Here is a 25375-nt window from a genome sequence, read left to right as displayed (position 1 = left end):
TGTGCTAAAAATGCGTGCATAGCATTTTCACTCAACATTCATTGATGAGATTGGCCTATAGTTCTTTTTTTTTTTTTTGGTGGGGGGGGGGGGTTCTTTCCTTTGCTTTGTGAGAACTACCAAGATTAATTCATAAACAAAGATACACATTTTCCTTAAAGCAAATATCCATTAAAAGGTCATAAGGGAGATCTCTTCCTCTTGCATTAATGTGTAGAGACATACCATAATGCCATCTAAACCAGAAGCCTTTTCTGTCACTAACGATTTAGTAGCTTACTTTACTTTATCTATCATGATGGGGTTAAACAGCTTAGACTTATGAGCACTATACATATGTGGCAGTTGTAAGGATTGCAAACATTTTGTACATCTGATCTCATATTCCAAGGAATTATGAATAGGACCTGTGTATAACCATTTGTAAAAGAAAGCAAAGAAAACAAATGCCTTACATATATATATCCCCTGACTGGGTCAGTGCTTCCCCTGAAACCTTAATAGCTAAGATATTAACCTTTGCCTTGTACAGCTTCAGTCTCCAGGCAAGTAGTATCTGGGGACATTCCCCCTCGATCTAGCAGTGCTAGACAATTCACTTCAAGAGCAAGTTAATCCTGTCTTGTCCTGTGTATCTGCCATGACCTGCTTAGTTGCTTTGTATTATTTATTGAAAGAAACTTTCCTGAAATCAGTGGATTTTCCTTTTGATACTAATGCTTCCATCTGTTGCATATGAATATTTCTTGTTAGACCAAGTTTAGTGTACACCTTTGTTTTTCCTTATTAACTATATCCTTTAAATTACTTTTAAAACTCTTCCCCCTTGAGGATACAAACAAACAACCCAAATGCTTAAACTGCCAGTTACCTGAATTTTAATGTATGTTGTACATCCACTATTCTTTATCACCAAAGAGTCCTCCAGCCATCTGTTAACCCCTGTCTGATTCTAGTCAGAGTAGGTTCCATAAATATTTCATGATCCAACAGAGGGAAGGAAAAATGTGACAAATCCTCACTAGTAATGTGTGCAACTGCTCTGAGACCAGTAAATAATGCAGTCTTCAATGAAATACATTCCTTCCAATGATGCAAACAGGGTCACTTTCATTTATTGCAAGCCATTGGTCACACAAACCTTTTACATTTATTGAATCACCAAATATCTTTCTTGACATAATGCATTTATCGATTGCATGTGTGACATAATCCATCAATGGCTCATGGGTTATACTGCAATCATCACATACACTTACCACACAGGGCCACTCTGAAAGTCTGCAAAGTGCTGCAAAGAAATGAGAAAGCATGGCAGGATTAGCAAACACACAAACCCTACTTCCAGATCTACAGTAAAGGCATGTTACCAGTGGACCTCCCATGAAGATGTTTAAGCAGTGCTTTAGATGATGAGCATGAGTTATTTTGCTTTTGAATGAGAATTACATTGGCTTTGGCTTGCCTGCAAGAGGATGAAAGCCGTATGTGTAGTTTTAGAGTTAAAGCCATGAAGCTTCAATCTGGGTAACTTTCGAGCAAGAGAAGTCATAGTAGTAAACTCTGACAACTGAAAAAAAATTTAAAATAACCAGTAGTGTAACCAGTTGTACTTACACACACACACACACACACACACACACACACACACACACACACCCTTACCTGTTAATCCCTTAACTATAATCCATTTGTGATTAGCTATGCACATTTCCCGCTCACATACAAGAACCCCTTACCTGATAATCCGTTCACCTTCCACAGCGATAATCCATTTGTGATTAGCTATGCACATTTCCCGCTCGCAGCCAGCCAGCCGGACATGACGTGATGATGTAATTCCGACTGGCTGGTATGTGAGCTCAATTCTGACTGGCTGGTATGTAAAGGAGCCACGCTGTTTTTTTTTTAAAAAGCTACCCCCTCTTCTAAATAAGTTGTACTGAAATCAGTACAGTGCGTATGCCTCCCGACGTCCCTGCTATGAGAGAAGTATGTGGATAACCGATGGCTGTAGTTGCTTTCTGTACCATTTGTGGTGTCATCCGGACAGTCGATTAGTAGTCCTGCTAAATTTCTTAAATCAGTTGGTAAAAACCTGCCATCCTCCTTTCCATTTTGGGGAAAAATGCATTAATAAAATAAATTTCCACTGACTGGTATTGCCTCTCATCTCTCAGAAGCCACTCAACATTTTGTAAATACTTGTGTAGTTTGTTTAAAACATAATGTGACTAAATCAGTACCTGCACCTGTTCAGTCATGGGAAAAGCCTTGGTATCCCTTTTGCTTTTTGCAGTGGGACTTCGTTGAACTTCCTCAAGTAGAAAAATGTCATTATTTCATTCATTCATTACCACTCTTCCTTTAGATGAAGTTGTTCAGTCCTTCAACACTACATTCCTAAACATTCTTAACTCCCTTGCTGCTCTTCGCACAATAAGAATCAAATCTAATACTGCTCCCTGGCTCACTAAATCTACCAGAACCCTCATGAAAGACCGGGATAGGATTTGGAAAATGTGGACTAAAACTAGGACCCCTTCTCTTCTTCAGAAATATAAGGAACTCAGAAATAAAATAAAAAAATCATCCATTATGACAAAATAAACTTCTATGCCAATCCTCCCTCTACTCTTAAATCAGACCTAAAGAAATTCTGAAGCTCTATTAAACAGACTCTTCATCCAGGAAACCCTTCCTCTCCTAACCCATGTCCCAATGCAACACCTGAAGACACAGCCAACAAATTTAACAACCATTTTATAAACTCAATAACCTCCATAATAAATTACCCCCCCCCCCCCAGAAACAACACTATCATCCCCACAAACTCTATACCTCTTCCAAACCCTCCTAACTCCTTCTCTCTAAAAGCAGTATCAACTAACTATGTAAAGTCATTACTCTCTTAACTTGAACCTTGCTCCCCATCTGATGACAAGCAACCCTCTTACTTCCTGCAGATTGCCTCTGAACCTCTTGCCTATCCTGTATCCATCTTAATCAACTGATCCATTTCTGAATACTATGTCCCCACTGTATGGAAGAATTTCTTTACTCTACCCATTCACAAAGGAGGCAACTCCTCAGACATATCCAACTTCAGACCAATTGCCATACTCTCTCCACTCCCAAAAATCCTAGAGAAATGCATTCACAAGCAGGTAATGCATTACCTTCACCAGGAAAATCTTCTCACACCCACACAGCAAGGTTTCCGTCCCAAGCATAGCACAACTACTGCACTCATATCATTCATCAGTATAGTCTCCCTAGCTCGTGATAACAATAAATTTGTCTCATGCCTATTTCTTGACCTTTCTAAAGCTTTTGTCCCTGTCTCTCATCCACTTCTCCTAGACAAACTCACTAACTTACATTTCTCTCCCCCTACTATCTCCTGGTTCTCCAGCTATCTCTCAACCTGCCAACAATCAGTTAAATGGCTCTCTGCACTATCCTCCCCTCTCACTGTACAAATGGGAGTCCTCCAAGGGTCCATACTTGGACCACTACTCTTTAATATTTTCACAAGCCTTGAAAATGGTTTGAAACAGGTAAACAAAAAACTTCCCAAACACTGTCTTCCAACACCACGTGAAAAATCCACTACGAAACCTGCGTTTGAAATATTTATTTAAGCTTCTCTTTAAACATGCACTTTTCGTCAGATTTAAGTATCCAACTTCATCAGAAACAAAACTTTAAGTTAATAATCTACTAGAGCATTTTATAGCACCCAAATCTCATTGAAATCACATTGAAGTCACGCAGCACTACACATGTACTACGCAGAGAGCTCACCCTACTGGTGAGACTTGCAAATACTAGTTAATTCTTTATTTTTTATTTTTTATTTTTTGTTTATTTGTTTTTTATATATTGTTTGTTTAATTTCTACCTATATAAAATCTCATATGCATGCAGATCGCAACTCAGAAAATACAATGCTATAATGAACAATGATAAAAAATATAAAAATAATATACTAATAAATAATATACATACATACATGCTTTGCTAAAAATAAAGAGAGACATTTGGTTAGAACTGAATCAAGAACACCTGAATGGCATCCTAGATTTAATATTTTTTGCTGCCTTGCATACATATGCACAGACCCTCAGCATTAGCAACTGCTGGGTTTGGGCAAATTTTTCTGCTGCACATGATGGGGTATTCCATTAATTCCTTTACCAATGACTGATTCAGAGCTTCATGTTGCATTTCTCTTTATTTTTCTTACAAAATTTGGAAAAATTAACATGTTTCTATCCCCTTGCCATAATGCCACTTCAACTGTCAATGAATGTTAACACTTTTTGTCAGAATTAGTGCTTGCAATTTCACCTGGAACATTTATGATGAGGCTGGAGGGCAGGGCATTGCAGAATTTAATGGATATTGCTATATTTGTGGAAATCAAGCTTATCCCTAGTTACCTACACACCAGAATGGATGTTGCTATACAGGTTGTACTATTCCATCTTTTCAACATACAGCTACTTTACCAGAAGGAAAGATTCATAAAGCCTGTTGCAAGAGAGACATTCCTAACCCAGTTGGAAAGATAGATGCCTCTTGGGTATATTATAATTCTGTACAAAAAAAATGTTTTTAAAGGTCTTGCTCACAGGGATCTTGGTGATGGGGTAACTTCTGGACCAGTACATATTTATGGGACAGTGAAGTCCATCTAGGAGCCTAGAAAGTTGTCCAAGGTCCTGGAAATATTAAGTAATTCCACTTTTAGTCTATTAATTTGATAACCCAAGAACTGAGTGCAATGAGCTGTATGGTGCTACAGAACCGCATGGCACTCGACTTTACCCTTGCTTCTAAAGACGGCATATGCACACTTATCCAAATGGAGTGTTGCACTTTTATTTCTAATAATATCTGAATCATCCATAGTCACCTAGAAATAATTCAGAAAGTCACTGAATATTCACTTACCAAAGAATTTCCCAATGGGCATGGGTAGCAAACAGATTCTCTGGATGAGGAGGAGGGATTTTAATGTTTTTCATGCTTAGAGATACTATAACTATACAAAACTAAACTCTTACTGTTCCTACCAAGATCACTCTCACACAACAAATCCACCTTTTCCATCTTTTCTCTAAACAACACAGTTATCAAAGTTGATCCACATATTAAACTCCTGGGCACCATAATAGATGACCAACTAAAATTTGATCAGCGTATTCATCAGTATATCAAAAAGTCACATCAAAAACTATGATTACTGTATCAAAACAAAAAATTCCTCACACCACATGCCAAAGTTGCCCAAGCTAGGGTTTTACTCTTGCCATGCCTTCTCTAAGCCACATCCTCACAAACTTACAATTCACATTAATCTCCCAACTCGAACAAACATATAATAAAATAGCCAGATTTGCAACAAACCACCTTATAAATCACACCATTGCATTGCATTAAAAAACTGCAATGCCTAAAATTCCCCCATCAACTTCTTATCTCATAGTTACAAATTGCACACTCCAAACTACACAAACTTACTGCCTGCCCCTCCCTCTCCTCCATTGGTTCCTTCTACACCCCCACTAGATCACTAGAAGCTCTGACCAACAACTCCTTGACATACATAAATCCAACAAAAACATTGGCAATTTACTTTACAATTACAGTGTGTCTTTAGCCTGGAACAAACTTCCAAACTCTATAACAAACGTCCTAAATACAAAGCAATTCAAAAAGTAAATAAAACTTTTTCTCTTGAGCTCATGGATCTGCCCTTGCCAGGAGCCTACATAAACCCTTCCATCTCTCCTTCCTTGCCAGGAGCCTACATGAACCCTTCCATCTCTCCTTCCTTTTTCTCTCCTCCACTTCTCTTCCTCTATAATACCTTTATAGCGTCTTTTCTCTGAATCTGCTTTCTCACATTTTTAAGTAGCTATACACATGTGGTAGTGTGACTAATATGTATCTACTACAACTAAAAACAGTGTAACTATGCACATAGTTCATCTGTTTTTGTAGTTACTGACACTTATATTACACTGACTCCAGTCTGCATTTATACTGTATATTTCATGCCTCATCTGTAAATACATATTGTACATATTTGAAATTGCCAGATTTTGTTAAATTGATCTCATTTTATTTGTTTATTGTAACTGTATTTTGCTTAATGTTTGTGTATATTCCATGTTTTACTTTTTATTTTTACTTCATTGTATAACTTATAATACATATTTTCTATATTCTGTAATTATTTGTATGTGATTTCCTGGAGCTTTTTGCTTCGGGTCTCCACTGAAAATGGGCTACTAGCTCAGTTGGATCAACCCGGTTAACAAATATCAAATAAAAATTAATAAATAAATAGTTATCGTGTTAGGACTTCTTTTTATAGATTAAGCCTGCATTTTGAACTCCAGAAGGAATGTCACAGTATAAATGGAAAAATATGAATCATTACCTCTGACCACTATTGATAAAAATCATTGCATAATAGAAGATGAAAATAAAGTGTTGTGATTGCAACATTTTAGTACAATGTATGATGATCGATATAAAGGATCTGGGAATATGAAAATAACATAGCAGAGAATGTATTACTGATGATTTTTGACAGTATTCATATTGTGTTTTTTCCCTTCAAGACATAGGCATGTTTTCATTTCAAATAAAACTGTATTTTTAAAACTACTGTGTATAGATCATTCATGTCAAGGACTGAAAAAAACAGCATGTGAAAAATATTTGATAGCACAGAATGTCCATTCATCCGAAAACTTACAGTCATTGTCTAGTCATAAAAATCATTATGGTTTGGGTGATGCTTTACAGCATTAGCTAGGGAATGTTAAGGGTGAGGAGTACGGACAAGGAGAAATGTTACTGAGTGCACTTCATTTCTAATACAGTTTCATAGCAGAATTAAATCTTGAGTGTTCTTCAGTATGTATCTGTTGATTTGATTCCTGTCTAATATTGGTAAGTTCTGACAGAGTTAGAAAAATATTAATTATAAAAATGATAATTTTACCCAAAATTTTATACATTATACAATCTATTCAAATTCTTCCTTCAAAAAAGTTTATTAATAAATTAAACACTCTAATTTTAGGATTCTTTTGGTCCCCCAAAAAAAACAAGAATCACAATTAATCAACACATTAATAGTTGGAACAATGGCAGGATGGCATTTCCAGTTCTAAATCTTTACTCAATCTTCTCTATAATTAGAACAATTACACAGCTTTTAGATATTACATATTCAGCTAAATGGAAATCTTTCTGGGAATTATCAGGTATGCAGCTTATTACGAGACCTTCAACATATCAATTAGAAATTATAAGTACTCCTATTATATGGATTTTAAAAGATTATTTTGTCACTCATATTAATTCTAATCATAATACCAGCCATTTACATACTATTATAATTAACTTTAGGAATTTTATATATAAACATCTTAAATACAAAGATTGTTTTATCTTATTATTACCTATAGCATTCACACAAGAGACTTTTTAACCTCAGATTTTAATAAGATTACCTTATTTAAAAATAATGAACTCAAATTCTGGTTCCAATTAACATCTGAATACAAGACCAAATCAGTTGATCCTATTATACAGGAATATGGACTTGATAAATCCATATGGCTAGATATACAAATGCTCATAGTATATCTTGACAATAAATTAGAATTAATTTCATCAACTAATAAACATGACATTAAGATCTTACTACAATTTTTTCAATCAATTCTATTACATAAACACACATATTCAGATAATCTCTCCTTTATTTACAGAGTCCTGAGAGAAGAAACATTTTGTGTCCACATAACTACTGGAACTGTTATATCTCAATCAACAATAATATCCCAAGTGAGCAAGACAAGGCTAATATACTACAATCAGCAGGGAAAACATTTTTCTTTGAAATGGAAATATATATACTTGGAGATTTATGAAGAGATATTTTTACATACCTCAATTAATGGATAAAATCAACAAAAAACAAAACATTTGTAATAGATGTGACTCTAGTGTAGATATTAACTGGGCTCATATGTTTTTTGATTGTCCTACTTTAAACACCTTTTGGAATAATATAAATGATTTTTTACAAGCACTGTTTTCAGATAATTTCATATTGAATAAATCTTTGGTTATATTTAATACGCCTATTCCACAATGTGTTAGAAAAATAAAATATCCATTACTATGTATCATACTGGCAGTGGCTAGAAAGACCATAACGAAAAATAGGATCTCTAAATATCCTCCTACATTTCCTGAGTTTGCTAATACATTAAAAGATGTATGTCATCTACAGATAAAAAACACAATATCTAGAACAACTAGAAAGACATATGAACATCATTTGTGGGTTAACTTGCAAAATTTGTTGGAAAAGAATGAACCTCCTTCATAATGTAATTGACTTTCCTCTTTTCATCTGTGAAATAAGCTACAAACTGAGGATTACAGTGTACTCTAAGTATAAATACTGGATGCCTTTGTATATACTTTAGTTTATATGATTTTTGTTAATTTCATATTCATATTTAAAAAGTACTGCTGTGGTAGCACTGCGGTAGCATTGTCGCCTCACATAAGATGTTGTCCTGTTCGATTCTCAGCTAGAGCGTCTTCTCTGTGGAGACATGCGTGAATGGGCGTACCTTGGTTGAAGGTTGTGCATCAGGGCCGGCAACACGGCACGTAAAAATCTACTGCCAATCATTAGCAGACCGGAGTTCTGCTGTGGCGACCCCTAAATGGGAAAAGCCGAAAGACACAACAACATTTAAATGTAATAAATGTATGTTATTAATTCTTAGATTTGTAATATATAATATCTTATACACTTCTATGTGATTGCTTATAAATTTGTTATAATCAAAATCAATAAAACTGTTTTTAAAAAGAGAAAAGTATTAAAAGGTATATCATTTGTTCAGAGTAGAAAGTTCTATTATGGAATTCAGAACTCATGCCTAATATGGAATGTCCTAAACAAGCAGAAGATCTTAGCAGGGAAAATGAATGCTGTAGTGTTCATTTCTAATTCGTCAGTGTTGTTCTGGGATAATGTTGCTTGTAATGAAGGAAGGTATAAAATATCATGCATTCTGTAGTTCAAGAAGACAGGACCTTGATTTCCTAGACTCCAATGCGCATGTTTATCTGTGCAATAAAGGTGATTGTTATTCTCTGCTGAACTGTCTTGTGTGAAAGTTATTTGGCACCTTAACAACAGCCACATTCCAGAATGTTGTTTTAAACTGATGATTGAAGATTTTGACCTGTTTAAAGTTTTTGGTCATACTTCTTAAATATTTTATCAATTGCATGTATTTTTATCCACAACAGACTCTCCAGGTTCACAGCACAAAGTCTGCATTGTCGGTTTACTCATACTTGTGTGTGTGCATGCGTGCATGCAAGATTCCTAAGCTACTCTGTCTTCATCGTCCATGTTTCTGTGTCATACAGAACCACTCATCGTGACACTAGTTTGTGCACCTTACTTTTTAGCTTTTTTTGTCATGCTTCTGTCACACAGTGCCCCTGTCATTTGATGTCTGTTGGCGGCAATTCCTTCGATTCTAGTTTCATTCCTTATTCAGACTTCCCTTCTCCTCAACCACACCCACTAGCAGTTATTAACCTCTTCTATTGTTTTTAGTTCTAATTCTATCTGATTTTCCCACTTATCCTTATCTGCCCCCTGTGCTATCATCCATTCTCTGCTTTACCACATGTGCCTCTAGTTTGGCATTTCAGTCTCCTATCATTAACTGAAGTTCCCACTCAGAGTCTGTTTGTTGGGGCACTGGAGTAGATCAAATAATCAAAACTCATCTCCCCCATATATGGGTGTCAGCAATGGTCATCATGTATTGGTGGTGGTCATGACTGTCACAAGGATATTCATTATACTATTCATACAAATAAATAGTAGAAGCCCATGAAGTTTAGCAGTCAAAAGACAATGCACATGCAGTACCAAAACGATGAACTGCATAGAGGAGCCAGCAATCCCAGTCCAGCTTTCTGAAAATCCTACCTTATTCAAATATTGATTTGCTTTCTAAAATCAAATCACAATGCCATTATCAGTTCTCAAAATACAACTGTTAGTGATAGGACAAAGTAAACTAAGTGTCACGGAACAGATGCTCCATCTGGATGTTTAGATTAAGAAAATTCCACATGTTAAGCAATATAAATATATGAGAAATGTTATCTCTCCCCTTGTCATTTATATAAAAATGTCTTACTCCCCAAAGTCTTTCCCGGTCACATATTTCTGTGGTATGGTTATACATTCTTGGATGACTTCTACTTCTCAGGTGCCCCAAAATATGAGGAAATGCTATGTAGCTGCACTTAAAAAAGAAAATCACACATTCTGTGTTAATATTTTTCAAATTAAACCCTAGGAATGAATATGAAGGTAACATTAGGTACTGGAAAAGAGTGTGAATATAATTACATTAATTGCAGTTGTATTCTAGAATTCTGTATATTTTTTTCTTTTGTTTCACTGTGTGGCACCTTGTTCCATTTCAAGCAAGGGAGTTTGTTCTTCCTATTTGGGAAATCCATGAACCTATGTAAAAAGGACTGCACCAAAGCTTTTCCAAAAATATCCAGTATGAAAGCACTGATGCTATTTGTGCCTGTAGCTGGAAAATTGTGTATAATTTGCATTAAGCCCTTTATGTATAGGAAGCAGGAGTTAAGCTGCCTTCCCTGTGTCTGTATTTCAACAAAGAATTCAATGCAACATTGCAATGAAAAAAATGCTAGTTTTCTTTTCAGGGATAAAAAGTGTCATGTCTTACTACAGTGTTTTGAAAATATTTCATTTGCTTGTTAAGAAGTAATTAATATAATATAGCCCTACAAAGCACACAGACAAAAGAAAAGGTTGAACATTGTTCAGAGGTAGCCAGGAGGGGAGGTATTTCAAGCAACAAAGTTGATAAAAAAGAACCTTCAAACATAGCAGGAAAGCCATAATTAAAGTAACTTCAGTCTCCAACTTCAGTGTTACATTCTGCAGCTCAGTTTAAAACAAATATTCTTCAAGTCTATTTTTAGTTTGATGCAGTTAGTTCACCACTAACCACAGTCCTCTCTGCTGTTCTCTGTGAGAATGCAAATTTCAGAGTGATTCATGTAAAATCTTGCTGAAACAAGAGTAGTGAGAAACAGTAAGAACACATGTAAATGGCACACAGTACTTACACAGCTTAACCTGCCTGATTTATTCTGTAACTGGTTTTCCTGCTTATTTTTTATTTATTTTTTTTATTTTTTTATTTATTTTGCTACTAATTTAACTAAAGAAGTAAGAGCAAATAATGTAGGAAGCAAAAATATTAATCAGTAATACAGATGTCGTTATTATGGTGTATGAATAACTGCTTTCACTACTAATGCCAGAATCTAGTATTAATCATATTAAGAAAGCAGACTGCACTTGTATAGTTCACTGATAATACTTTGGAACATTATTCTTGCGAAATTGTGGTGGTTTACAGATATTATCTAGTTTCATTTTACACCAACAGAAAACAAAACTATATAACTAGTTAGAGTGCTGCATAGTAGTACTTCAGATGTTGCAAAGAAAGCTTCCTCAATATTCTCAGGCAACATGTCATTGTCTTCAGAAAGATGCAGACGGAATGAAATCTTAGGCCATGATATCCTTTAAAGCATAATGTTATTTAGTGTAACTGCACCCTTAATGCATTTTAGGTTATAAATCTCTTTTAGCAACTTCCTACAGTGAGACAGGAAGATGTGATACTTCTGTTTTCCAGACACAGTCCTGTGATTATTAACACATGAAGGACGATGAACTTTTCGGTTTCACATTTTGGTGCCTTTTATATGTATGCATTTTTACTTGATGTAGAATGCCAGTCTACCTCAAATTATCATTCTATGAAGATACACACTGTTAAGCTTCTTCTCAATTTTAACAGTCCAACTTTATACCATGCATCCTTCTTTTCGTGCTAAATGATATGCAACTTTATATGCATTCTACTCAGAAGTCTCTGTTCTTCTTTTTGCAAACCTAAATACTGCTATTTATAAGGTTTCACCACTTAAGCTATACTCATTAATCAATGTCTGTATTAAATAATGATTTAGAATATTTTCCCATGTTGCAGTATTTACATCACCCCAACTACCAAAACCATCTATGCTTATATTTATTACCTAAAGCTCATGTTTTATCATTCATTTTCCAGTACTACATTTGTTTCTGCAGTTGCATGCATGCATTCCTTGAATGAGAATAAGGAATGTGTTACACATCCAGTACAGCTGTCTCTGCCTATTCATAGATTACAGCTGCAGCGGCTATGCTTTTCAGCCATATTGCACTACGGCAAAGTGCTGCTGCAGCCATTTGGTTTCGGCGATGTAGCTCGCAGGGAAATGTCTTGCGAGCTACATGCCAGAACCCATATCCAAGACCTTTATTAAGCAAACTTAGTTCACTTTGCGAAAAATTATTCTCAGTTAGGTTAGTAACCAACTGATTGACTTCACTAGAGTCCAATGATGTTAAACTCCCTTCTATTGTTCTTGTAATTGGGCCTGGAAGGCCTGCTTCAAATCCATTAGCATTGGGTTTTAGATGCTTGTGACCACCCCTTCTAAAGGGCTTTTGTACCTCTTGGAAGCTGATGACACGCTCCCCCTTGCTTCAGCCATCCCTGATTCAGTATCTGTATTGGATAAGCTAGATGAACCTTCAGACATACTGGACATGTTGTTCCTCAAAATAGACCTAACCCTCTTCCTTTTATGTCTATTTGGACCAGTTGAGTCACTGAAACGTACCCCCCATTTAGGCTTCTTCTTAACATAAACGGTCTCGTTCTTAAAATCATTTAAGTCTCTTGTATATTTTTTCATTTTTCGCCCCTGTAGCTCCTTTACAAATTTTTCCATGTCAGCCAGAAAAACCGCATACATGTCATCATAATTTTGAGTCCCTTCGAAAATTCAAATACGTTCCTGGCTAGCTTTTAGTTTGGCCATGCCCTCGGGTAACTGCTTATCATAATGTTCAATCAACAGATTAATAAACATATTCGATGCAGTTAGTTGAACAGCCCTCCATTTTTTCATAAAGGATTCATCTTCTGTACCCACATCAGGTTCTTCATAGACCCTTAATCCCTGTGGTGCTATATTAGCCTGTGAATACACTCTCAACAATTTGCAATGCCAGACCATTGAACGTACCTTCTTAGAACACTCAGTCAACTGTTTGAAATGTTGTAACAAATCCATATGTCCCTTCTCCGGCATTTCTTTGCTAGTAGTATATACGCTGGTAAAAAAGGAGCAATCATCCTTATCAGCTACCAATGCACTTGTGAACTGTAGCAAATCTCCTCGGGTTGCCATCATCATCGACTGTGAGCAAGGAAAAACATCCGAAAACACTGCTACTCCATACCACCTTAGAATTGAAAAAGTGGCCTCAAAACAAAAAAACAAAATGGAACCTTCTTGGCCGCTCCAGCACCAACAATAACACATATCTAAAATACTGGTGTGCGTTCCAACCCCTAACGTGCTCGGAGCCAATAACACAGTTCCCAAATCATGCTCCAGCACAGTAAATCAAAAAGTGTAGCAGAAAAATAAATCTCGGAAGTCACAAAATGCTTATTCCTCCATGTTTATTCAGCTCCACAGTCCAAACCACAGACCAGTTTTGCTCACTGGCGTCATCAGTATAATAACCCACAATGCAAACCTGCAGATAAATAGTGCTACCCTTAAAGTCACAGTACATATATATCACTTATAAATCAAGCATTAGTACTCAATCCCTATAACCATCGGGCCTTATGAATTGTTACATTACATGTCAAACTTGAAAGAAACTAAAAACCAGAAATGTTCACCAATGGTCATTTAGGCCCGGTTTATGAAAGGCCCCCAAATTAATGATCCATCGACGCTCCTTACTGGTTAATATCTTATGTTTTATGTTGTTGATTCATCAGTTATTAATGATTTACTGTACTGGAGCATTGTTTGGGAACTGTGTTATTGGCTCCGAGCACGTTAGAGGTTGCAAAGTGCACAGTGTTTTTGATATGTATATATAAATATATATATATATATATATATATATATATATATATATATATATATATACACACACATATGGGTCTAGGAGTGTCAAGCAAAAGCTCTTTTCACCGAAACCAAAATGAGCAAGGACACTTTTGCTAAAGTGAACTAAAAAAAAAATGGCAGAATGTCTATTGTTGAGATTGTGGTACAGTGGGGATAAGGGAATATTCCCTTTTCCCCACTGTAATGTGATCTCGGAGTGAGAATAAAAAGGTAGGTGAGTGTGGCTTGCCCCCCCTGCATAAATGTGTTTGCTGTTTTTTTTTTTAAATGTAGGGCCGGATTCATGAAGGCTTGCACGGAGTCTAAGAGTAGAGTAAGACTCCAGCAAGCCAACATGTCACCCGAGCAATCCAGGAACAGCCAGCAGGGGCGTGCAACTGAGCTCCCTAAACTAGTCCTACACGGACAGGGCTGGGATATGCAAATTACCTCAATTGCAGGCGAAAGCCATGCAAATGAGGTAAATTTATGATCCAGGAAACCCAAACCTGTCCGAGTAGGAGTAGTGTTATCTGCAGAAATGTACTCAGTTGATAACTAAGTACGGTTCTGCAAATAGCAAAATGGAGCTGTGTCAGCAGTAAAAAAAAACATGCATTCACAGGAGGAAGCATGCCAATGGACAATAATCTGGCCACTGCTATTGGGAAGTGATGCAAAATAAAAAAAAAAAATTTTTTTTTAATTCCGATCTCCGGGGTTTAACCGTAGCGCAGCGCCGCACAAACTCACTGCACCCTAAAAAGCAGAAAATTAATAATTAAGATCCACAAATCTGGATTTCATAGCTAAAATGATTTTACAATGCAAGGGAATGGCAGGCTGAAGACAACATGGCCACCGAGTAGAGGTTGCTAAGGGGGGAAGCTCAGTCTAAGAGATGTAACTAAGCATTAGTAGGCAATCCTATGCAAATGAGAGTTATGATAGTGAATTGCAAGTTCACATAGCAAATAAGCACAGTCAGTGTAGTGTAGGAGTAGGATAAGGGGAGTAACAGAGTAGAAGATAGGTGACATCACGAGGGGGGTATGTATGAAAGGAGTGCATCTCATTGGAGCAGAGTGACATGTGTCAGCTTACATTTATATAATAGTGAAAGAGGTGTGTCAACAGGTAGGCCAGGTAAAGTCAAGAAACTGAAGGTGTATGCTGTGGATAACACCAAAGTTTCTTGCTGAGCGTGCATGCACCCGTGTGCGTGCCAGTAAACCCGAGTAAGACAGTGTGCACGCGTGCAAGTGTGTGTGCACGCGTGTAGGCTTGAGTAAGCATATGTAAGGCTGTGTAAACAGTTGTAAGCGTGTCTGCGCCGGTGTGCATGCGTTTTAACAGGAATAAGCAAGATGTAGTCTGTGTAAGCATGTGTGCGCACTTGTGAGGTGGTGTGCGCGTGTTTGTGCTTGTTTGCGCGGTGCTGTCCCCTGAGGAAACAGAAAGGGAAAAGGAAGCACAACAAATAGTAGGAAGTTAACCAGGGAGTACTAGCAGAACTAGCAGGTGAAAACAATTGGTATCAGCCAATTACATAGGCATTACACTAGCCCAGCCCAGCACTCAAAACCCAGGTAAAAACATTCCAGTATGTATTTCTCAGACACACTGCAACACTGCAGTAAGCTAATAGAAGTGAAAACTGAAAAAGCTTCACTGAGACAAAGAAATGTTAGGGGCTGCCATTGCTGTCATAAGGTGACATATGCAACATGCTGAGGGTGGTGACAATGCAAATGCTGCTTAGCAACCCACAGTGAGGAGACAAAGAAGAGTGTACAGGCCTAGGGTAACCTACCAGGGGCTACATGAGCTGGAGATAGTGGAGCGCTATAGAGTGGACAGAGACCTCATGCAGCAAATTGTTGAGCTGTGCAGGCCACGCCTCACACACAGAACCAACAGAGGGGAACCCATCCCAGTGGAAACCAAGGTATGTGTTGGCCTAATTATATTAGCAACAGGTACCTTCCAGAGACCAACTGGTGATATGATGGGGATTTCACAGGCATCAGCATCTAGGGTACTGCACCAGTTCCTGACTGCCATGGCAGCACATGTCAGTGATCATGTATATTTCCCCAATTCCTGTGAGGTATTGGCCAGCAATATGCGTCTCTTCCAGCAAATAGCGTAATACCCTGAGGTAGTGGGTGCAATAGACTGCACGCACATTTGCATCAAAGCACCAGCCGGTGAGCGGGGTAGGGTCTACTATAACTGCAAGGGTTACCCCTCCATTAACTGCCAGGTCGTGTGTGATGCCCAGGGCATAATAATGAATGTGTGTGCTGGCTGCCCTGGAAGCTACCATGACTCCCATATCTGGCATCTGACACAGCTGTACCAGATATTTGCCAGTGGGGACATCCCTCATGGTCACCTAGTGGGGGATGCTGGATATGCACTTGAGCTGTGGCGGATGACACCCATCAGAAATGCACACACACCTGAACAGGAACACCATAATGAGACACACACACAAAAACGAAATGTAATCGAGCGTGTGTTTGGGCTGCTCAAGTCACGGTTCCAGTGCCTGGACACATCAGGTGGAGCCTTGCAGTACTCACCAACTACATGTACCCAAATAGTCATGGTATGTGCTATGCTACACAATATGATCCTGCGAAAACAGCTGCAGCTGGGGCCGGGCACAACAGCCCCCCACCATTGCCAAGGCCATCACAGGCAGAGCGTGACTCGGAGGAGGAACAACCTGAGCCTGCCCCAGTAGGCAGAAGGAGGCATGCCCAGTATGCTTTGGCCTTGGCAAAGAGGCAACGCATAGCATATACACTGGCTCAGTAGGAACCCTGGAAATGATACCTCTCTCTGACTCACACATATAGTAAAAGCGATGCCTAACTTGACACTACCTGTTAACAAACATGTATAGGGAGTGTAAAATGTGCATCCGACATAGGCAGCCCTGCAGCACCACCTGAGGCATGATTGCTATGTGTTACACAATATAAAGCACTGCTAAACAGCTCTCGCCACTATTTAGTATATGTGAACAAAATTGCACACACTAAGTAGCACAACTACAGGCAATGTTCAGCAATATTGTACTGTCCAGCAATGTTGGGCAACACTGAGCAATGTTGTGCAAGTCTGGTCAAATGTGGGTATAGTTCATCAAAAGCAGGTTAACAGGTTCATATTTGCTTCACTTTTCTTGAAGCAGCCTGTTCTGTCATGTATGAAAATATGAAGCAGTGACAGTCCTCGAATCCAGGATACAGTGCACTATAGTCAGAAAACAGAACCACTAAAGCATAACAGTATGTCAATGGTCAGCTTGCATGAAAAAAATGTGGATAAGTCAATGCTAAGTATCTAATGGAAACCCTGCATGCACAGCATAATCCCTGTCGAGTCAAGACACAAATGTGAGGCCTGCAGTAATCATAGAACCTGATATTCAACACACATATAGTATATATGTTAATATTGGTAATGTTCACACACATCAACAAACGTAGTGGACCTCAGACAGCAACATACTGCAAGGTCACACTGGGCATGCTCACACACTTGAAACTATGAGACAAATGTCAGGCAACAAAACACTAAAAGTCTGAACTGGGCATGCTCACACATTTAGGTAAAGTTTGAGTACAGCAGTGGACTACACATATCCTACAGTTGCAAGTGTCAGCCCAGGAACCTCGCACTAATTCACTAATCCACCATGTGCACACAGTGATATGACAACAGACACAATATAAAATAGTGAAATACTGTCACAATCAAATATGTTATGCAGAAACCTAGGTTGTTCATAGGAAGTGGTAAAGAAAAGAAGAAACAAAACCTGCAATCAGTACCATCACTGAACAATGTGCATCCTGAACATTAGCATAGGTTCAGAGGTTGACACTAGGCTATCTGCCCTAGGGTATGTAGAAGCCTAGGCACAGTGTGTTTGTAGTCTGCAATCATGCTATATCCGTAGACTGTGCCTGTCAATAGTAGGTCACATAAGATATCTCACATATGTTCATTTCATTCTGCCTCTGTCTAGCAAGGACCCATAACATATCCCAGGCCTAAACATACGATCACCCGTAGGTGTTCAGCGTGGGTCTGTGCATATGTGGTACTGTGATCACATTCCCGAGTGAGTGGAGCCTCTGTGATGGTAATATGCCCTTCCAGCATGTCCTATTAACATCATTGCTCATGTACCTGTCCCTGGAGCATGTAGCTGCAAGGGGCTTTGATATCCTCATGTGGAGCCTGTCCATCACTGCTGTGATGGACATGGCATCAAAGAAAAGGCACAGACTGCATCCAAGTAGGCAGTAAGCAACTGAGGAGAGCTGGGGTCACCATAGCCAAACTGTGCATACCATCTGTGTGAGTCCCTATATCCACTTGGTATGTAAATCTGTGTACATTCCAGTTGCTGCAGGTGTTGGGTAAGGTACATCCGAAATGGGCCATTGTATCCAAGCATGTGCCAGATAACTACAGGGTCACAATGACCCCAGCTGATCTGGATGTAAAACTGTATGGGATAAGGTTGCCTAAATTAAAGGTGTGTCCAACAACATTTGCAATGTGAATGTCATAGGCAAGAGTACTAAGTATTCATGTCCAGAAATCACAAGCCACACACACTGTACGTGATGTATCATCACCTATGTGGTAATGTGTGTGCACGATGTTACTACCAAAGGTGATGACTATGCATCTAAAGGAAGGTAGCTGTAGGCCATGGCTCTGGCACCAGTCAGCCATCTCTGTGAGAGCCTTTCTGAGGATGCCTGTGCCAGCTGTGGAGTCGAATATGGTACACAGTTTGCAGCCATCTGCAAACATGGTCATCCATATTCCCCCTGTGTTAGCCAGTATGTATCAGAAATATATACAGAACAAGAGATGTCCCAGGACTGAGCCCTGTGGGATGCCACGTGTAACTGGTGTATAGTCAGACATGGCACCTGCAATACTGACCATGTGTGTGCTATCCATGATCCAGTTAGCAATCCAGATTGTGACATGTGTAGATATTGAATCCGGTGATCTAATGTGTAAAGGCCAAGTGGGGTATTGTGTAGAAGTGGTGTGCGAGCTCCAGGTAGGCTGTGTGGACAACCCTGTGTACGTCTATGGACCTGTTAACTGTTTAAAGACATCAAACATCTGCAAGAGGCAATATATGCCCACAACAACACCAAATTGTGTAGGATCCAGTGTCTGTAGGTTCACAATGTGTATGTGTATGTGTTCCATGATGATACACTCCCTAGCATAGCAGACCAGGATAGTTAGGCATATATTGTAATAATGTCCAGGGTCCCTTGTGGCACCAGCACTGTGTACCGGGTACACCGTAGCTGTACGCCATTCCATGGGTACACATCCTGTAGTAACTGTGATATTGAACAGTGACATAATGTGAGTGTGATGTTTGTCATGAATCTCGTGTATGCCACAGTCTGGGACAATATCTGGTCCCACTGATGCTGTGTTGTCTGCTATGGAGAGGGCAGCACACACATGTTCAACTGTGATGTCAGGGAGGCTACACCCTGTTGTGATGGACATGTGCACTGCAGGGGGGATGGTGGGGAAACATTACCACTGAACCTGTTGTCCAGGATGTTCGCAGTGTCAGTGGGTCCACTGTATCATTTGTAATTATGCAGTAACTCACAGCATATCTGTGAGTTCCCACACAGGTCCCTGACATAACTAAATAAGGCCTTGTGATTGTCCACAGTGTCTGTTGCAAGTGTCTGTTAGAAGTGGGCCTTAGATGAATCAACAACTGATCGTAGCTATACCATAGTACTGATCAGAGATGCCTACCAGATTGTGATTGTGCTCCATAATGTAGTAGCCTCCTCCTGTCCATGTACAGCTCAGTAATGGCCGTGGTCCAGTAGACAGGTCCCCTGCCTTTGGAGGAGTGAGTGTTGTAGTTATCTGGGATAGCATGATCCATGAAATCCAGTAGTTATCCATAGAATGTGCTTGTAAAGTATGTAGTTGTCTGAGCCATAATTAACATTGTCCCAGGGTCATTGAGGGATACCACCTCAGTTTGTACAAGTGTGATGTTTGCTCATGAGAAGTATATCACTGAGATCACATAGGATGTGTGTGTGTATGGGATATGTATGTCTAGTGAGATGAATGTATGTTCCGACCTTAACAATTACAGGTATACCTCTGTTGTGGAACATAGAGTCCCCATGTGTGTGATGATCAGGTACCACATGTATAACCCCCTGTGGGTGTGGTGACCAGGTCTGCCCTAGCATTTGAGTGTAACAATCTTAGCAACTGTTGTTCTAGGGTGTCACTACTTGAGTAGTATACCCAGTCAATGTTTGTGTATTTGAAGTCACACAATATAATGGTGTTTGGTGAGACCTTCACATTCCCCAGTGTTCCCAGGAATAACGACTGTTGTGCCCATGTTTGGGAGTGTGGTCCGTAACAGTCTACAAACTGAAATGCAGTTTTGACCACTTTCAGTTGCACATGTACATTCCAAAATGCTTTGTGTACTGCTAACAACCTGGAGGTGTGTGTATGAATGATGTATATGGAATCCCATCCTATTGCTGTTGTCCAGACCGAGTCCTGTGTCTGAAAACCATGGTATGACGTAAAACATGTTAGTGCTGCTGTGCTTTTGTGAGCCTGAACCAGGTGTTTGTTACTGCACATATATGGACAGATTCCATACTGATGTGAATCCTGAGTGCATGCATTCTGAGGGTTAGGCATCAGTTGTTGAGCACCATCACTCTCCATTTCCTGTACCCTGTAATGTCTATGGCTTTGATTATGTCATCTGACCCTCGCTTCAAACAGCCACTATGTGTGTGTCAAGAGCCTAAGGCAGTCTGTGAAAGCCTAGGGGTGACAACTGCATGGTGTCCATAGTGAATGTACATGGCATGTTGAATATGTAATCCCAGGCTGACAGATACTGGATCCCCTGTGAATGACAACAATATGTTAGGCAACTGTTAAAACTGATCATGTCATCTGTATACTGTGACATAGTACTTGTTGAGGGTAAGATGCTACACAAGGTCAGGGTCATACTGTCCTGGCCTACATGATCAGAGAGCCTCTCTATGTCTCTTGTCATGTAGTCCAGGGAGGAACATCTGAGGGTCTACACACAGGAATGCACAATGATGGAGCCATAGTTGTACTTGCAGTGGACTGACAACAGTGCATGTGTCATGTGGCATATCCTGGCACCCGACACACAGCACAAAGTGACCTTCACCTTGTTCAGCCTGGTGAGAAGGATGTCAGTGTAACCGACAATTACACTCAGCTAATACAGTTGTATGAGGTGTGTTGTGTAGGCCTAAGGGCAGTGACTGTGTGGCACAATGACTTTGTGAACTATGTGATGATATGTGTGTATGGTTGTGTGTTAGCAGTTGTTTGTGTGTCTGCTTTGGATGTCTCAGCTGCTTAGGCAGAGTACATTTAGATGCTCCAAGTATGTCATTGTGTGTCAATGTATACGATTTGCTGTTGTCATAGGTGCATGTGTGACTGTATTTGTGGTGTGTGTGGTTACCTTCACCACCCGATAGACTGAGCCAGTCATGGCTTGGGAGAGCTCAGCCTCCTGTCCGTCTATACAGTTGCACCTATCACAGATATCTGAGTTTGTTGGTAGGAGGACAGTGTTACCTGTGTACATAAGGCAGTTGTAACAATGCGTCAGAATTCCAATATGCACCAGATGGACTGGAGAGTACACACAAAACCGACCTTTGGACATGCCAGGATATGATGATGACATACACTGTCGACTGATCACAAAGGATCAGTAGTGTGTCAAGTGTGTAAAGGAGTATAACAGGGTTTTAGTGTTCAGGTTTGTTGTTGCTGTGGAAAGATAATCTGCAAAGGAGTACAGACAGAAACATTACACCTCCTTTAGCTAGGTGAGAAATATCAATGTACAGTCATATATGTCCTGAGACAGGGTCAGCTGTACCTGATTGACAATGTCAACATTCTGTCAGGCAGGCCCATACATACATACCCACCTCCCAGTGACAAAAGGCCCTAACATCATACCAGGAGATATCACATGTAGAATGTGTAAACTGGTCCCCACAATGCCAATTGAATCCCATCACATGGATAATAATGCTTCCCCATATGTGTCATAAGTGAACGAGAGGACAAACAGACACTGCACCCGAACAGTCTGTTGAGCCTCACACTGTCTACAGGATCTTACACCGTTGAATGTGTTACAGCAACATGTGGCACATCCCACAGGTGTTGGTGCACAACACACCATGGGAACTATATTCCTATAAGCCTACGAAGTCCAAAATGCTAGTCCATGGAGTCCATCATGATTGCAGTCAGGAACAGAGATATTGTAAACCAACAAACACACAACACAAACGTCTGTGGTATGTTAATGAGCACATCATGTTCCCCCAACCTGCTAGGTATCTTGCAAGGCAGCCACCCAGGACAAACATCACTGACAGGAGCAACACAATGCCCACATAGACCTTGAATAGCCCTTTACCAATATCACAGACACATGTGGCATCCACAAAACCTACAATCCGTGCATGAATATGTATTGTCATATGAAGGAATGGTAATATGTCCACAGATAGATCACACCAGGAATGAATTATGTATTCCTGTTCAAGATGTTCACACCTGCTGACCCACAAGGTTCATTTGTGGGATTGCATAACACTACGTGCACACACATAACCATGTCCAGTCTGATGAGAGCAACCTACAAACATAGCATGTGAATAAAGACCACACAGTAAAGCATGTAGCATGTCATGTTAATGTGTACCTCACTAGTATCATAACATAGTTAGGTAGGGGTTTGAATCCTGCAATTGCTGAGTGCATGTGTGTGTGTGAGATTGGCTTTGAGAGGAGTGGCCTTTTTGGAGACTGTGTAAACACATTAGGAGTGGTGAATCCCTCTTTGCCAAGTGTGATGATGTCAGCATCCTACAAATAGAGCTTTTGAAATGAATGCACTCAGTAAAGCAAATAGCGCGTTGTGTTAATGCGTACCTCACTAGTGTCATAACAGAGTCAGGTAGGGGTTTGAGTCCTGCAAACGCCAAGTGTGTGATTTCCTTTGAGAGGAGTGGCCTTTTTTGGAGACTGTGGAAACACATTCGTAGTGGTGAATCCCTCTTTGCCAAGTGTGATGATGTCAGCATCCTACAAATAGAGCTTTTGAAATGAATGCACCCAGTAAGCAAATAGTGCATCGTGTTAATGCGTATCTCACTAGTGTCATAACATAGTCAGGTAGGGGTTTGAGTCCTGCAAGCACCAAGTGTGTGTATGTGGGGGGGATGTATGTGTGTGATTTCCTATGAGAGGAGTGGCCTTCTTGGAGACTGTGGAAACACATTTTAAAAGAGATACATCCCTCTTTGGAAAGTCTGATGATGTCAGCATCCTACAAATCGTCAAGGAGAACAGAAGCCACCCAGTAATGCATATAGCATGCCGTGTTAATGCGTATTTCTCCAGTAGCATAACATAGTTAGGTAGGGGTTTGAATCCTGCAAATACTGAGTGTGAATGTGTGTGTGTGTGAGACAGCTTTTGAAAGGAGTGGCCTTTTTGGAGAGTGTGGAAACACATTTTGAGTGGTGAATGCCTCTTTGCCAAGTGTGATGATGTCAGCATCCTACAAATAGAGCTTTGGAAAAGAATGCACCAAGTAAAGCAAATAGTGTGTCGTGTTAATGCGTATCTCATTAGTGTCATAACATAGTCAGGTACGGGTTTGAGTCCTGCAAACGCTGAGTGCGTGTGTGTGCCACAGGTGGTCAATGTAGTGTGGGTTTGGCTTTTACTATGGTATGACATATGTTTCAAACAGTATGTGCATTGCACACATCAGATATCTGTGTGTCAAATAGATTTGTGTACATGTGACCTCAATCAGTACATAGGTGTGAAGCCTGCATACTATATGAATACATTTGTAACCTTTGACAGATTGTGCCGCTGCTTCACAGATCATAGGCCACATATGTATGTCTGCGTCAAGACCGGCCAATGTAGTGACCCATGGCCAAGGATACCCCTGCCACACACATCCATGACACGTACTGTGAGTGAGGGTAATACTGGGGTATATGTCAGACATGTTCATACACAACAACGACTGGCAATAATGGACAGTCATAATAGGTGTGCACCAGCCCTGTGGATATGCATGCAGGCCCCTAATGTGTTATGTGGAACACAGAGGGACCCCACAATACCTATGGATATGTGAATACCAAGGGACAGATTACACAACACGTGACTGTCTGTACACATTGGTACCCAACATACGTATTCAGGGCTACCACCTATGTGGTACTGTCGGGATAGTATGAATAGTAAATGTGGATGACCATGCCATAGATGGCGTACTGCTATACAGCATGTGTTGAACAACAGGTATCTGTATGTATGATACCCTTGTGTAGGATATGCGTCCCATCCGGGGAATGCAGTGTAGGCCAATGCATGCATTACCAGATGTGGACGGACATATCCCTAGTATGTTTGCATGTACCGAAGATGGCTTTATGCCACACAGGTGTGGTCCCAGGAACATGTGGCGGTCAATACCACTGGTTACTGTCATAGTATAGTACTGGAAGGATCCAACTGTTACTGAGTTCCCTACAACTGTGAGTCATTTGTCAGGACATCATCCAATGATTGGTTATAGTCATGCTGTTGAGGTGGTGTATACTGCCAGACTGCAGATCATTGACAGATATCAATGGTATCACCCACAGCATAGTGCCAACCCATGTCATACACACATGTGTACCCATGTTAGTACATATCTGTAGTAGAATGCATACTGGTCATCGAAAGATACCATGAGATGTTAACAATATGTAGAACAGGGTATGTCGCACATCCCAAGTGTCCACTATGCATGTACATGCAGACAGTGCGCACACACCATGTTCACAGATATACACCCGCTAATTTGTAATGCACACATCACACACGCACTATCCACTCACTAACACATGCTGTTGTCAACACTGTACACTTCATCCAAGTGGCACATGGGTGGACAATACATACTCAGACCTAACACTGGTGTAAACAATGCTACAATGACTATCAGAGCTGTGATGCATAATGCCTGCTCAGGTATACCTACAAGGATATCAGT

Source organism: Protopterus annectens, chromosome 6.part0, assembly GCF_019279795.1.
Source record: "Protopterus annectens isolate FY-2018-M chromosome 6.part0, PAN1.0, whole genome shotgun sequence".
Taxonomy (NCBI): Eukaryota; Metazoa; Chordata; order Ceratodontiformes; family Protopteridae; genus Protopterus; species Protopterus annectens.
This window is presented reverse-complemented; position numbering follows the sequence as displayed.